This window comes from Pantherophis guttatus, chromosome 1, assembly GCF_059756535.1.
Source record: "Pantherophis guttatus breed Tessera chromosome 1, ASM5975653v1, whole genome shotgun sequence".
NCBI lineage: Eukaryota > Metazoa > Chordata > Lepidosauria > Squamata > Colubridae > Pantherophis > Pantherophis guttatus.
In genome coordinates this window covers 240,587,673-240,605,067 of record NC_142063.1, presented here as the reverse complement: position 1 = coordinate 240,605,067, position 17,395 = coordinate 240,587,673, and positions in this window count along the sequence as shown.

Here is a 17,395-nt window from a genome sequence, read left to right as displayed (position 1 = left end):
GTCCACAAGTCTTAAAGCTGCCAAGTTTGAGGACCCCTGGTATAAGGTCTCCTGTTTAAGCAGGAGGTTGTATTAGGAGATCTCCAAGGTCCTTTCAACTCTGTTATTCGATTAAATTGTGCTCAATGGGCTCCCATGGCTGAAGATCTCACAGCTCTTACAATTTAGCCATTACTAAATGGCTCTTCTAGTTATTGCTAATACTCATCCTGTGTATTCTGATTCCTGTTTTAGCTCATTCTTTTCTGCGTTGTCAATGCTAGACAAGCTGCCCTGGTCCCGATTCTTCTTAAACAAATGAATTATTTACATTTATTCATTAATTTATTCATTTATCAAATTTGTATGGCTGTCCAAGTCACAAAATGTGACTCTGGATGGCAGACAACAGTTAAATAAAACTATAAATATATAAAGCAGTCATTATGAAAGATATTAAACAACCATTATTCAAATGCCTAAAACCAGAGGCACAGGAGAAAGTGAAAAAGGCCTGATGACATAGCCAGGTCTTGAAGTACTTCTGGAACATTAACAGGGATGGAGCTAATTTCATATAAGGGGCAAGAATGTTACATAAGGTGGACAGAGAGCAGGCCCGCCTCCTGGAACCTTCCAATCCCTAGCAGAAAGGAGCCAAAACTTAATGGGACAGGTGATTCCTCAGATAAGGGATCCCATGCAATGAAGGACTCTAAAGTTTAAAAATAGCACCCTGATTTGGACCTGAATACAAACTGGCAACCAAGATAGCTTGCAGAGCAGAGATGTGCTTGGGGCTGTTCTGGAATACACATAGTTGCCTGCATTGCTGCATTCTTCACCAACTGAAACTTCCAGACACTCTTCGAGGATAATCTAATGTAGAGGGCATTACATAAATCCAATCTAGAGGTGACTAGAACATGAGTGATTGTGAGAAGGCCCCCTGATCTAGGAACAGGCACAACTGCCACACAACACATTGTGAAAGGTTGTCCTAGCCATGACTGTCACCAGCTCTTTGAGGGTGGGCTGGGTTCTATACTGCACATTGGGTATGTTTGTGGAAGTTTAGTCCCATTTAGCACTAAAGATTGATTCAGGGTTGACTCAGCCTTCCATCCTTCCAAGGTAGGTAAAATGAGGACCCAGATTGTGGGGGCAATAAGCTGACTTTGTATAAAAAAGAACACCGCTCAGGGGGCTCCAAAAAGCCCTACTAAGCAGGTATATACAAAAGTATGAAGGCTATTGCTTAATGCATTGTAAGCCACCCTGAGTCTCCGGAGAAGGGTGGCATATAAATCGAACCAATAAATAAATAAATAAATAAATAAAGATTGCATAGTCCTACAACCAGAAGGGCCCTAGCCCAAGCCACTCAGTCTTTCCAGGGTTCAGCTGAAGTCTGTGGTTTTCTCATCTAAACCCTCACAGCCAGTAGTGAAATCCAATTTTTTTTACTACCGGTTCTGTGGGCATGGCTTGGTGGGCGTGGTGTGGCTTGGTGGGTGTGGCAGGGGAAGGATACTGCAAAATCTCCATTCCCTCCCCACTCTGGGGCCAGCCAAAGGTGGTATTTGCCAGTTCTGTGAACACAAACTTTGCGCTACTGGTTCTCTGAACTGCTCAAAATTTCCGCTACCAGTTCTCCAGAACCTGTCAGAACCTGCTGGATTTCACCCCTGCTCACAGCTCAACATAAAGCTGATTCAACACAAAACTGGTACAAGACAATGCCCTGTGTTCCTCAAAAGCAGCCCATTCCCTGTCTCCCACCATATCTCCCTATGCTCATTACTACCAATGCTATGGCCCATCTCCACCGACCCCCAAAGGCACCCCCATCCCCAAAACCAACCCACCCACCCCCAGACTGAGGACCACTGACCTCTTCATCCATCCTTGAAAGGAGAAACCAGGCACTCTATGGCACTTTAGCTTCACTAGATGAGAGCTCAGTGCCATTAGGGTACCCAGCTGTCACCTCCTCACATACTGCAATACACTCAGACACAATAAAACCAGGGGTGGGATTCTACCAGTTCGGACCAGTTTGGGTGAAACGGTAGCTACGACAATCAGCTGGGAGTGAACTGGTTTGCTCCGATGATCAGGTCAGCCTGCCTGCCCACCCCTGCATTTTACTTACCTTTATCTTCTCAGCTGATGGGCGTGGCAGAGTGGATTGCCGCACCTCAACTGTGTTATTCCCAAGTGGTAACACAGAAGGTTAGCAGCAAAGCGCGTGATCACCGAACCGGTTCTTAAACCGGCAGCATCCCACCACTAAATAAAACACATTCATAGGTCAAAGTTCTTATCTTTTGCCTGAAGTAAAATCCAACCATTTCTGGTACATTCATCAATGACATGATGATACACATGTATGCTGTTCAAGAGCAAATCGATCCATAATCTCAAAAGTAAATGCTGATTTCCTCACTTATACTAATACTGGGTGAGTGAAAAGTTCTACCATTCAAATCAATATGTTAATAAAAGAGGACTTGGTAAGGACTTGTGAGTGTTTTTCATATATACATTATAGAAAAAAGGATGGTTTCTCAAGTAATGTCACTTGTCGTATTTCCTTCAGATTTTCTTCTTAAAAGGAGAGTTATCAGTGCAAGGATTTTACGCCTCTCTAAATTAGCCTACGGTGATTACCCTTACTGTGCAATTCACTACTATTTTATTAAAATAAGATTAAAGATAATACTTCATTGATAGAACTAAAAGCAGCATTAACCTCTATTTACTCTGACATACTAATGTTTTAATAAAACACAGACAAATTTCATTGAAAGAATAATTATTCTAACATAAAATTTAAATGGACTCTTAATTCCTTATTCTTCATGTTTTAATGCCTTAAAGATTAGTCATTCATGTATTTTTCCTGTCTTCTTTCTACACATATCTCAATACAGTCACATGGCTTTCTCTTTAAATACAAAATAATTTGTTTCCAAGTTGGAAAACTAGAAAACATATAAACATAAACAGAACAAAATACACATATTGTGACTGATGGTATTTTTTTTCTCTTTTGTTAGCTCCTGTAGCCAAACCTTTGCTCCCCAAATCATGGCCATATTTTTTCACCCCCATATTACAAAGGATTTTCGTTTTATATCTTTTGGCTTTATTACATCAGACAAGCATCAGAGGGAGAGTATACATAGGGCTGAAAAATCATATAGCTGTGCTTTGCTATGGAGTCTTCTGTAGCCAGTGTTTTCTTGTTCATGTAATACTTTTCAATAAACAAAGATGTCAATCAACTTTCTCTGCAGCACATCACATTTCAGATTTAAACCACTTCAGACACAGAGCTGCCCCAAGCTCACACATTTAACAGATAAAAATTCAGCTTTCTGTCAAGGCAGAATGCAGTATTGATTGTAGACCATAGTTAGGCAAGTATATCTGTTGGAGCTGTATTATCTTCAAATCCATATATTGTCCACTGCAGAGGTGTGACAAAAAGTGTACTTAGTTTTCTGTGTAAATTCTCTCTCCCTTTGCAATCTATTCAGACCACCAATTGACCAATGATTTTCAAAGGAGTCTTACTGTCTGATCAGCCAAGAATGATGGAAGGTGAGGAATTGGGAAGGTAGCATTGATAAACGATCAACAGAAATATTAGATTTGAATCTAGTGCATTATATATTATTGTAATTATTCAAGTACAATCTGCCTAAAAAAAACACAGCATGCCATTCTGAGTTGTAAGAGCAAAACATACCACACAAACAACACCTAAGAAAAAATACATTGGCTGAGTAGTTAGAAATCAAGTTCATAAAGACAATAGAGGTGGAGGGGTTTTTTGGTAAATGTTATAATTTCGCATTTGGAAGAGAAGAAATATCTTTTTCTTTTTCTCCTGCAATACATCCCACTGAACGATTACCCAGCTTAGCTTACTATATCTACACATCCACCTGCACCTCCTTTGGGATTGCCAAAGGTTAAATTCTATGTCACTTCCAAGTTACTAGGAGATTGGCATACAATCCAAGTAAATCTCCGACTAATTACATTTGAATTTTAGGTGTCACATCTGGTTTTGACCTCTGAAGTTTGACAGGAAAAGTTTGACAGGCCTTAAAGTGACTTTTGACTTCAAACACCTGTTTGAGAAATAAACTGGGCATAGCCTAGCCTTTGTGAAATCAACACACAAAGAATTTTGGCCTGCGCTTGTTTCCTGTTTCCCTCCTCATGTTGAAAAAGCAACTTTGAGATAAGAATTGGTGTCAAGGTAAAAAGGTAAAGGTTTCCTCTGTCCTCTAGGGGCAGAGCTCATCTCCATTTCCTAACCGAGAGAGTCAGTGTTGTCTGAAGATGCTTCCATGATCATGTGGCTGACATGACTATATGTCAAGGCACACAAAATAGCAATAGCAATAGCACTTAGACTTATATACCACTTCACAGTGCTTAACACACCTCTCTAAGCAGTTTATAGAGTGAGCATATTGCCCCCAACAATCTGGGTCCTCATTTTACCAACTTCGGAAGGATGGAAGTTTGAATCGACTTTGAACCCATGAGAATCGAACTGCCGAACTGCAGGCAGCCAGCAGTCAGCAGAAGTAGCTTGCAGTACTGCATTCTAACCACTGCGCCACCATGGCTCATCAAAGGAATGCTATTCCCTTCCCACCAAAGTGGTATCTATTTATCTACTCGCATTTGCATGTTTTCGAATTGCTAGGAGCTTGGGTAAGAATGGGAGCTCAGCCCATCATGCAATACTTGGGTCACAAACTGCCAAGCTTCTTCCATTCAAAGCAGATACTTCTTTTATTAACTTTTTATGGATTTATGTTTTTGCTTAAGACAGGGAGTCCTAAGAAGTTGCAATTAATAGAATGATTTTGCCTTTCCCTGATTTCTGTCATTGTGTCTGAACTGAGACATATCATCCTCCTTCATCAAGAAGTGATTTCTTGGAAAGAAGCTTCCTGTCATTTTCCTAATCTTGGTCTAAAGCTGCATATATTCCGCATGTACATATAGGTACATTTTAGCACAATTTTAAGGGGTTCTGGGGAGGAGGGTTGGATTAGAACTAGGGCTATGGGTGTGGGGGACAACCACTGAGGAGGGGGCCTGGTCCGGCTGAGGGGCACGGTATGGGAGGTGCGGGACTAGGGGTCAAGGAGGGGGTTAGAGCTTGTGACGATGATGGGCATTACATCAGTACTGTGGGTGGGAGGGGCAGATATGGCAGGAGCAGGGGGCCATATTGTGTTGTGGGAGTAAGCCCTCACTGTCTTCGAGCGGTGGTGTGCTCCGGCCCCCAATGCTCCTCTTGTTCCCCAGGTTGCACAGATCCTCAGGGCCTGGGCCTTCGGCTGATGTTATGCAATGCCAGGTCCGTGGTAAATAAAGCCCCCCTCATTTGCGATCTTGTTCAGGATGGGGGAGCAGACCTGACGGGTATTACGGAGACCTGGTTGGGCCAGGAGGGGGGGGTCCCCCTCGTCAAAATGTGCCCACCTGGTTTTCATGCATTTCATCAGCCAAGGTTACAGGGGAGGAGCGGGGGGTGGCGGTTGTCATTAAAGAAGGTCTTGGTCTGAGGGAGGCCACTGTTCCTCAGACTGCTGGATGTGAGTCCCTCCTTGTGAAGTGGGGTCATGGGGTACAGATGGGCTTGCTGATCACGTACCTGGCTCCCTGCCACATGGCAGTGGCCCTGCTTGAGCTGCTCAACGTTATAGCCGCGGTGGTGGTTGATACCCCCAGGTTTATGGTCATGGGGGATTTTAACCTGCCATCTGTCAGTGAGGTGTCTGAGGTGGCCCGGGAGTTCATGGCTTCCATTACGGCTATGGACCTGACCCAGTTAGTTCATGGCCCTACTCACATGGGGGGAAACACGCTGGACCTGGTTTTTGTCTCTGGTCAATGGTTGAGTGATCTTGAGATAGGGGATATAGTGATTGAGCCCTTGTCATGGTCGGATCACTCCCTCCTTCGCTTTGACCTTTGAACCGCCACACCCTGCTGCAGGGAGATGGAACCAATGAGGTGGTTCCGCCCCAGGCGCCTGATGGATCTGGATAGATTCCAGACAGAGCTTGGGCCATTCCCTGAGGCTCTGGCTCATGACTTGACTGAAGACTTAGTGGCCGCCTGGGATAGGGCGGCCACTGGAGCTTTGGACCAGGTCGTGCCTTTGCGGCCTCTGACTCAGCACTGGTCTCACCTGGCTCCTTGGTTCACCAAGGAGCTGAGGAAGATGAAACATTGGAAAAGACGCCTGGAGAGCGGTTGGAGGGCCAGCCTTTCTGAATCCGACCGAACACTGGTAAGGTCTCATATTAAGACCTACCTAGTGGCGATAAAAGCAGCAAAATGTAATTATTTTTCTGCTCTTATTGCGTCATCAGATAATCGGCTGGCCGCCCTGTTTAGGGTGACCCACTCCCTGCTCCACCTGGGAGTGCGGGAGGACCCCTTGGAGGGAAGGGCTGAGGACTTTGTGCAGTATCTTTATGACAAAATTGCTCAGATTCGGGAAGACTTGGACTTTGACTGCGTAGATTCAGGAGGGATGATGGAGGCAGGTCTTGAAAATGTTATCTGAGAAGAGTTTGACCCTGTGACCCCCGAAGACATGGACAGGATTCTGGGTAGACTGAGCGCAGCCACATGTTTATTGGACCCCTCCTGGTTGGTGCTGGCTTCTTGGGAGGTTACACGAGGCTGGCTCCAGGGGATTATTAATGCTTCATTGAGTGAGGGTGACTTTCCCGCCGCCTTGAAGAGGTGGTGGTGAGGCCTCTCCCCAAGAAACCTTCCCTGGACCTGGCAGTGTTAGCAAATTATCGTCCAGTCTCCAATCTTCGCTTTGTGGCAAAGGTTGTTGAGAGTGTGGTGGCGCAACAGCTTCCCCAGTACCTGGATTACCTAGATCCATTCCAGTTGGGCTTCAGGCCTGGGTACAGCACGGAAACGGCATTGGTAGCATTGGTTGATGATCTCTGGAGGGCTCGGGACAGGGGTTGTTCCTCTGTCTTGGTCCTATTAGACCTCTCAGCAGCTTTTGATACCATCGACCATGGTATCATGCTGCACCGGTTGGAAGAGTTGGGGGTGGGGGGCACCATGTTGCAGTGGTTCTCCTCCTTTCTCTCTGACTGGTCGCAGTCTGTGTTGGCAGGGGGACAGAGGTCGACCCCGAGGCGCCTTGTACGTGGGGTGCCACAGGGGTCAGTCCTCTCGCCCCTTCTGTTCAACATTTATGTGAAGCCACTGGGTGAGATCATCCGTGGTTTCGGGGTGAAGTACCATCAGTACGCTGATGACACTCAGCTGCACAGCGCCACCTCGGACCACCCCAATGATGCCCTTGAAGTGATGTCCCGGTGCCTGGAGGCCGTGCAGATCTGGATGGGGAGGAACAGACTCAGGCTCAACCCATCCAAGACTGAGTGGCTGTGGTTTCCAGCGTCCCGATATAGTCAGTTGGTGCCATCACTGACTATTGGGGGCGAGTCGTTGGCTTGCAACTTGGGTGTCCTCCTGGATTCGTGGCTGTCTTTGGAAGAGCATTTGATGGCTGTGGCTGGGAGGACTTTTTATCAGGTTCGCCTGATCCGCCAGTTGCGTCCCTTTCTGGATTGGGATTCCTTACACATGGTCACTCATGCCCTCGTCACTTCCCGCCTGGACTACTGTAATTCTCTCTACATGGGGCTCCCCTTGAGGAGCACCTGGAGGCTCCAACTCATCTAGAATGCGGCCACACGGGTGGTTATGGGAGCGACGTGGCGTTCCCATGTAACACCTCTCCTGCACGAGCTGCACTGGCTCCCGGTGGTCTTCAGGTATGCTTCAAGGTCTTGGTTACCATCTTTAGAGCGCTCCATGGCTTAGGACCTGGGTACTTATGAGACCGCCTTCTGCCATCAGTAGCCTCTCACCGGCCAGTACGCTCCCATAGAGAGGGGCTCCTCAGGGTGCCTTCTCTGTGGGGGCACCTGCCATTTGGAACAAGCTCCCCCTGAGATACAGAGGATCCCGGATTTACGCACTTTCCGCAGTGCCCTCAAGACCTTTTTATTTCAACAGGCTGGCCTGGCCTAACTTCCTTTTAATTGTTAATTTTAAATTTGTTTTAAAACAATAGGGGTGTTTTAATCTGTATGGGCCAAATTATTTAATGTGCTTTTACATTGTTTTTTAAATTTTGTATTATGTGTGTTTTATCTTTTGGCTGTTCACCGCCCTGAGTCCTTCGGGAGTAGGACAGTATATAAATCCAAAATAAAGTAAAAGTAAAGTAAAAAGGTAATCCTCAATTTACAATTATTCATTTAGTGACTCTTCAAAGCGCTGAAAAAAGTGACTTGCAACCAGTGGTCACATGATAAAATTCAGGTATTTGGCAACTGGCATGTACTTATGACGATTGCAGTGTTGTGAGTATCACATGATCGGCATTTGCAACCTTCCCAGCCAGCTTCTGACAAATCAATGAGGGAAGCCAGATTTGCTTAATGACCATCTGATTTACTTAATTACAATGGTGATTCCCTTAACGAGTGTGATAAGAAAGGTCATAAAATTGTGTGTGACTCACTTATTGTTTTGTTTAAAACAAAAATTCCTGTCCCAATTATGCTTGTAAATTGAAGACTGCCTATATGTAACCTATGATATGTTCCTCATGTACCAGATTACAGCATGTCTGAAAGGCAACAGCTTGGGGAAAGATATTTTCAAATTTTCTAACAACTTGAATACTTTATGAACTATATCTGAAATGTATTAATTTTTTAAACTTCCTAAGTTGTTTCAGCTGCTCACTCATATTAACTCAGCACCCCACTAGTGCCAACTTTATGGTCATCTACTGTATAAGGTCAGTCTTTGCAGTAAATGGGAATGTAGTCTTGCTTAGTGTCCAAATTAATTCGGGACATACAAAATGTTCCTTCTATTTGTACTATCTACTAATAAATCTAAGTAGGATTTCACTGGAGGTGAGGACAGAATATTTGATTTATAGTTAATATAGCAGTCAAAGTATTGATCATATACATATTACATTCAGGACCCACACTCTTTATACTTTACATAAATGACATTTGCAATCATATTATAAGCAACTGCGTTCTCTTTGCTGATGATGTAAAACTATTCAACACCACTGACAATGCTGCTATCCTACAAAAAGATCTTGACTATGTGTCAGAATGGTCAAACTAATGGCAACTCCAAATCTCAAGCAACAAATGTTCTGTCTTACACATTGGCAAAAAAAATCAGAACACAAAATACAAGATGGGCGGATGCAACCTAGTAGATGACCCTCGCTCTGTCAAAGACCTTGGAGTACTCGTCTCAAATGATCTAAGTGCCAGAGCTCACTCTAACAGCACTGCCAAAAAAGCATTAAGAGTTGTTAACCTAATCCTGCATAGCTTCTTCTCCAGTAATATTGGACTGCTAACTAAGGCATACAAAACTTTTGCTAGACCAATTCTTGAATACAGCTCATCTGTCTGGAACCCGCACTGCATATCAGACATTAATACAATCGAACGAGTCCAGAGATATTTCAAGAGAAGAGTCCTCCACTCCTCTGCTCGCAACAAAATATCTTATGTCACCAGACTTGAAATTTGGGGTTTAGACAACTTAGAACTTCGCCGTCTCCAGTCAGACCTAAGTGTAGTACATAAAATCATCTGCCACAATGAATATTTCAGCTTTAACTAAAATAATACAAAAGCACAAAATAGATACAAATTTATGGTAAACCGCTCCATATTTGATTGCAGAAAATACGACTTCAGCAACAGAGTGGTCAATGCCTGGAATGCACTACTTGACTCTGTGGTTTCTTCACCAAACCCCCAAAATTTTAACCTTAGACTGTCTACTGTCGACCTAAGAGGTCTTTAAGGGGCATGCATAAGTGCACCAGCGTGCCTACCATCCCTGTCCTATTGTTCCCATTTATTCGTATCCATTTCATGTATTCATAATCATATTTATACTTGTATACATGCTTGATGAAAATAAATAAATATATATAAATAAATAAAATAAATTCATATCAAAAAGCAGGATGTATATTTTTCTGAACTATTGGGTACTATATTATTTGATTATTCAAGTTACAATTATGAAACTTTAAAAAGCTGTTCATAGGAGATTTTAAAAAAATATTTCCAAAACATTCATACCGGGGCGGGGGGGGGAATGTTGTTCTTTCTGTACTGTATTTATTTGTCAAATGTGTAATTCTCCCAGTTCACTCATAAACACTCTGAGTGGCATACTATATTAAAACTAGCAAGAAACAGACAAAACTATCCCTTTGCTCAGGGAGGCTGACACAGCTCAGAGATGGGTTTCAGCAGATTCTGACCAGTTCTGGAGAACCGGTAGCGGAAATTTTGAGTAGTTCGGAGAACCGGTAAATACCACCTCTGACTGGCCCCAGCCCCATCTATTCTCTGCCTCCCAAGTCCCAGATGATTGGGAGGAAATGGGGATTTTGCAGTATCCTTTCTCTGCCACGCCTACCAAGCCATACCCACCAAGTCATGCCATACCTACCAGGCCACACCCACAGAACCGGTAGTAAAAAAATTTGAAACCCACCACTGACCGAGCTATATTGCACAAGCCAGGAGAAACATAGAAAGGATAAACAAGTGTTCAGGAAACACTTCTGAGGATATTCTCTGTTTCAGGGGGTGAAATCCAGCAAGTTCTGATGGGTTCTGGAGAACCGGTAGTGGGAATTTTGAGTAGTTCAGAGAACCGGCAAATACCACTTCTGGCTGGCACCAGAGTGGAGTGGGAATGGAGATTTTGCAATATCCTTCCCCCAGGAGTGGGGTGGGAATGGAGATTTTGCAATATCCTTCTCCCAGGAGTGGGGAGGGTATGGGGATTTTGCAGTAACCTTCCCCTGGAGTGAGGTGGGAATGGAGATTTTGCAGTATCCTTTCCCTGCCACGCCCACCAAGCCACGCCCACCAAACCGCACCACGCCTACCACGCCACACCCACAGAAGCGGTAGTAAAAAAAATTGGATTTCACCACTGCTCTGTTTCCTCAGGAATTACTGGTCAAACTCATTTCTATTAGTTTTGTTTAAAAATGTTTAATTGGAAGATTGTAGATGTTCTGGATTATTTTTTTTAAAAAAAAACAACCCTGAATATTCATTACATAATTAGGCTAGGATTTGCATCGCTAAGAAAAACAACTAACTGTACCTTCTTTAAATGTGTAAAACTGAGCTTCCTTCCACCTCCATACTGCTGAACAAGGATGGTATTCATATGGGGAAAAGAAGCATCTCTGCAACCATGTTTTTCAGAAAGCCTATTATTAGTTAGTTTATTACCATCATTGACCAGCATTTCGTGCAATTATTATGAGATGTTACTAAATATAGATTCAAAAGCACAGACACTTTCCAAAATCAATAGAAATGAATAAGATAATTCACTCTAATGCTATAAATAGAGGTAATAAGACACTAAGAAATCTAAATATTAAAACTAATTAACAGGATTATAAAACCACTTTGTGAATGCTTGAATATTAAATACTAGGCTGCTGAGCAAATGTATGTGTGAGTGTGTATTATTAGAGTCAATGACTGATAAAGTACAACAGAGATATAAAACAAAGGATTACCAAAAAGATATTTTTATAAACGAAAGAACTATATATTAATAGGATATGAGCTGCTGTGGTGAAGTGGTTAGGATACAGTATTGCAGGTTAACTCTGCATTCCCACAGCCAGGAGTTCAATTCTGACCAGCTCAAGGTTGACTCAGCTTTCCATCCTTCCAAGGTCAGTAAAATGAGAACCCAGATTGTTGGGAGCAATATGCTGGCTTTGTAAACCACTTATAGACGACTGTAAAACATTATGAAGCAGTATATAAGTCTAAGTGCTAGTGCTAAGTGCTTAAGCAAGAAATAAAACCATTATCTGGAAACCCTGGATTTCAGAGGCATCATCCTGAATCTCAATGAGATGCTGCACTGAGCATAGCATAGTATTCAGAATAATACTTTTATGGAATCTGGAAGGAATGATATCTAAGGGCCTTAGGTTATTATACCTAGGAGTCATATAACATCAAAAAAAATTAGATTAAAGCATGTTATGGCTGCAGCTGATTTCTTGTCTCGTTTAGTATGAAAAAAGCCCAGTATGATCTTAGCACTGTTGTTAATCTTTTTGGAAAGGGATTTAATTTCTTTATACCGACATCCAAGGATTGAAATATTATGCCAATATTTTTGAACATTGAGATTTTGTCTTTGAGATAATCCTTTCAAAGAAACAAATAAGCTGGAAAAGCTTATGGTAAACATTCATTCCTTACTTTAACCTGTCTATAGACTTCTTCTGAGGCCATTTTGAATTAGAGAAATGATGGCCATCCCTTCAACACGAAGATAAAAATGGCAAGTTGTTTAATATTAAGTTTAGAGCAATAGAATTCTGTTTTAGTTTAATAGAATTCTGTTTGATAGTTTAATTTAAAGCTGGACTGTAGTTGGATTGGGATCACTTGCTTCTATCACTTCATTTAAACCAGGGGTGTCCAACCTCAGCAAATTTGAGAACTGTGGACTTCAAATCTCAGAATTCCCCAGCCAGCAGGATACCCTTTATTGAATCATATTCCCCAATTTACCAGTTTGAATAGTCCTACCCAAGGTAGGAACAATGGCGTAGGTTTAGCCACCCTCATGAAGAGGCATTCTGAAAGACTGTCTAAATCAGATTTGCCTTGCCTCTAAATCCTTTGTCTAAATCAGGGATGAAATCCAGCAGGTTCTGACAGGTTCTGGAGAACCGGTAGCAGAAATTTTGAGCAGTTCAGAGAACCAGCAAATACCACCTTTGGAGAGTGGGGTGGGAATGGAGATTTTGCAATATCCTTCCTCCAGGAGTGGGGTGGAAATGGAGATTTTGCAGTATCTTTCCCCTGCAGTGGGGTGGAAATGGAGATTTTGCAGTATCCTTCCCCTGCCACGCCCACCAAGCCACACCCACAGAACCGGTAGTAAAAAAAAAAATGGATATCACCATTGATCTAAGTCCTTTAACCCTATGACTCTACGGTTTAATATGAGGCAATCTAGCTTTTCATTTTGTGTTTGTTGAAAAAAACAAGGTGGAAAAATAGCCTAACATAATAAAGTATTACAATATTATAATATGAATAGTCTAATAAATATAAAAATGAAAGTGCAGACTAGCTGCATATCTTTTAAGTTTTCTAATGGGAGGGATGCAATGTGAGATTTATAAAAAAGAAATAATAGGGGTTTTTTTCCTACAAAAGCTAAAATCATTTGGGCTTGTACTTTGCAGCATGGCTAGTTTCATCCCTTCACCATCCCAGAAAGGTGTTGAACTTCAAATTGACTTCAAAGTCTACATGTAGACATCCCAACCCTACTTAAACTTACAATTGTATTAAAGGGTTGGTTGTTTTATTTTGCATACTAATTCCATTTGAGGAGATGCTTGTCCTTACCCCCTTCAGCATCAGGGAACTCTAACCATACAAGTTGCTGGCATGTGGCGAACTCTTGACATTAATGTAAGTGGCATTGTGTAGCTTGTGTAGCTATCCACGTGATCCTAGGATTCCCAAAGATGCACTAACATTATGGAATATAAGTCCAAAAATTCATGGATGCATGATTATGTTAACAGCATCTAAGTAATTATTCTTTTTTGGGGAGGGGATAATATTTTGCATGACGGGCTGAATCCTGAATATTTTGCATGACGGGCTGAATCCTGAATCTTGACAGATAAATTTCTGGGTCACTGTGATATTGAGACGGAAAGCAATGAAGAAATCTATAAAGGTCCTATTGGCTTTAAAAGCAGAAAACATCAGGAATAGCTTGTTGAATTTAGCAGCAGGGAAGCCTGCAGCTCATCAGCTCTTTCATCCTCAAATGCAGGTACTTATTGCACTAAAGAGGAATTATTACTTAGGATCACTGGGCACAGAAATGCTTTTTTGTTATAATAGCAGGTGGAAGCTTAAAAAGGCAACCCATATCTATCTACTTCTTCCTTTCCATGCTTGAGTGTCACATTTTTCTCTTGCAAGTTACCTCATTCTTTTTATTTGTCTGCTTTCCTATAGCTGCAAAATGAACACAAATAGTTTCCCTATTTGTCTGTAGAACAAATTAATCCTCACCTTAGAACTGATGGATTTTTTTTTTTTTAAAGACCCTCTACTTGGAATGCATTGTGTTTGCTTTGAAAGCGAACAGAATTTTTGAAACAAATATAGTATAAACCATCTTAGGTTCTTTCCTTCCCCTCAAAATGCCAAATTTAAAAAAAGATAATTCTGTATACACAGAGCTCCCATAGAAGGAACAATTTCTCCTTTGGCTTATTCTTCTTTGTAAATGCATATCTTTGTTTAAGCAATAATTAAGCAATAAGCATTTCGGACAATAATTCTGACTTAGGCAATGCCTCTCAGAAGAGACTCATGAGATGTTATGGGATTTATTCCCAGGAAGAGTAAGTAGAATAGCAGGCCAATGCTGTCCTTTTTCCCCCTTTCTCCATTCTTGAGGGTGGATAATGCCAATTCCTTTCCCCCTGGATATGGAAGTGAAAATTCCTTGCAGAAATATTCCGTGCAATTTTATAGAGATCTTTTAAAATGGTTCTAATATTAGATACGAAAAAAATAGAAGGTTTTGGTACTGTTGTAAAATAAAAAGGTAACTAAAGTACATCTCCACAAACCAGCAGGTGAAATGCACCTACCAAAGTAAATCTATGCAAGTTGCTTATATGGGTTTATGAGCCCATCTGATAACCTGTTAACAAGTGAAGATTCTATCACAAAAATGTTTTGGAAGCAATTCCATCAGCAAAATTTTATACTTTATAGTGTTGAATATTTATACCTATGCATTTTGGAATTATCTGTCAGACTCAAGAAATCAGGAGTCCAGGCAGTTCAAATAGATATAGGGTTATTTTTTTTTTAATTGAAAAAGTTTTACAAATACAAATTTTCCCATTCCCCTCCCCTTTCCCTCCCTAACCCTCCCTAGCCCTCCCCTCCTCCCATGACTTCCCCAAGGTGAAATCCAAATCCAAATCATTTTATATCATATCATACTTTACCGCCCTTCTATTCTCCCCCCTGTGTACTATACATTTCTACATAACATTAAACTATTCTACCCCCTATATACTATGCATTTCTACCCAACATTCAACTAAAAGCTATCTGGTACTTCCTAGTTTGGTATTTATTCTGCACATAATCTATCCATTTCTTCCACTCCCATACATAAGTCTCTTGAGTCCAGTCTTTTAAGTATGCTGATATCTTCGCCATTTCTGCAAAACTGGCCACCTTCAAAGTCCATTCTTCAATAGTAGGCAAAATATCCCTTTTCCAATATTGACCAATCAGTAACCTAGCTGCTGTCACCATATACAATATCAATTTTGTTTCACCCATTGAAAAACCCTTAACTATGCCCAATAAAAACAGTTGAGGAGAAAATTGGAGTTTTTTCTTGAGAACATTTTGCATAACCCACCAAATTTTTATCCAGAAAGCCTTCACTTTCTTGCAAGTCCACCATATATGATAATAAGTAGCATCCAAACAGTCACATCTCCAACATTTGGTTGAACATTGGGAATCATGCATGACAGTTTCTTAGGATCTAAATGCCACCTATAAAACATTTTATAAAAATTTTCCCTCAAATTCTGTGACTGCGTAAATTTAACATTCTGAACTCATATTTTTTCCCATGTTTCCATCATAACTGGTTCAGCAAAATTTTGTGCCCATTTTATCATACAATCTTTAACCAATTCATTTTCTGAGTCTCTTTCTAACAAAACATTATAAACCCTCTTGATATGCATTGGGCCTTTCTCTTTTATCTGTCTAACCAATTCTTCTTCATGCAACATTAAACCAGGTTTTTGGTCTTCTCTCCATCTCAGTTGATATAAGGTTATTGTATGCTAATCGAGACTGATGATGCCCTCCGGTTCAGCCTGGTCATCTTCTACATTATTTCCAATTACCTTACCTTCCAGCATGATGGCTCAGTGGTTAATGCACTGGGCTTATCTGCTGGAAAGTTGACAGCCCAGCTTTGAGATCCGAACACCATGTGGTGGAATGACTCCCATTACTCACCCCAGCTCTTGCCAACCTAGCAGTTTGAAAGCATGCAAATGCAAATAGATAAATAGGTACCATTTCAGCAAAAAGGTTACTGTATTCTGTATTTTCATACTGACCACACGATGATAACAATTTCTCTCAGACAACACAGGCTCCCTCTTCTGAGAATTGGCACTGCCCCCTTGAATTGGTCACGACTGGACAGGGAAAACTTTAAACCTTACCTCCCTACTTCTGAAATTCTTATAGTAAAAACCAGTGGTGAAATCCAATTTTTTTTACTACCGGTTCTGTGGGCGTGGCTTGGTGGGCATGGTGTGGTGTGGCTTGGGGAAGGATACTGCAAAATCTCCATTCCCACCCTGCTCCACGGGAAGGATACTGCAAAAATCTCCATTCCCTCCCTACCCCTGGGGGAAGGATATTGCAAAATCTCCATTCCCACTCCACTCTGGGGCCAGCCAGAGGTGGTATTTGCCAGTTCTCTGAACTACTCAAAATTTCCTCTACCGGTTCTCCAGAACCTGTCAGAACCTGCTGGATTTCACCCCTGGTAAAAACTGATTTCATAGTAGTAAATGCTAATTATGCCCTCACATTTTATGTGATGCACTGCTCAGACTGCAGTGGGTGTACATTTCACACTGGAAATAAATGAATATGTCTGTCATAGTTTTGTTGACCTTCTTTATACATATCTATCTTGCTGTGAAGAGAAAGAACCCCTACCAGGAAAAACTGACAGGATGCAGGGAGCATCTGGCTCAGGAAAAATCTCTCCTGGAGGATGATGGAAAGGTTTCTGTAAATGGTTCAGAGAGAGAAAATGAAGATCTAGGAAATGAGTACAGTCACTCAAAATAAGTCACAATTAGAAATTGTTGAGAAAGCCGCAATGTTAAAGATAAAGTTGCATGCCTTGGAAAATCCAAGAATGATAATATGTAAAGGTGATACATGTAATTGCCCAAAGCTACTGAGATAGTTGGAGTTTATGACACTGAAAATAAAAAGATTAGTGTTATAGAAACCTGGTAAAATGCAAATAACCCATGGAATACAATTATCTCTAAACTCAAGTTCAATGGAAAAGACAGGGAGGAGATACACCAAGGAAGAAGTGCCCTTAAATGCCAAAGAGGGCCCAGAGTTCAATAAAATAAAACTCAGAAATGGATCAGACTTTG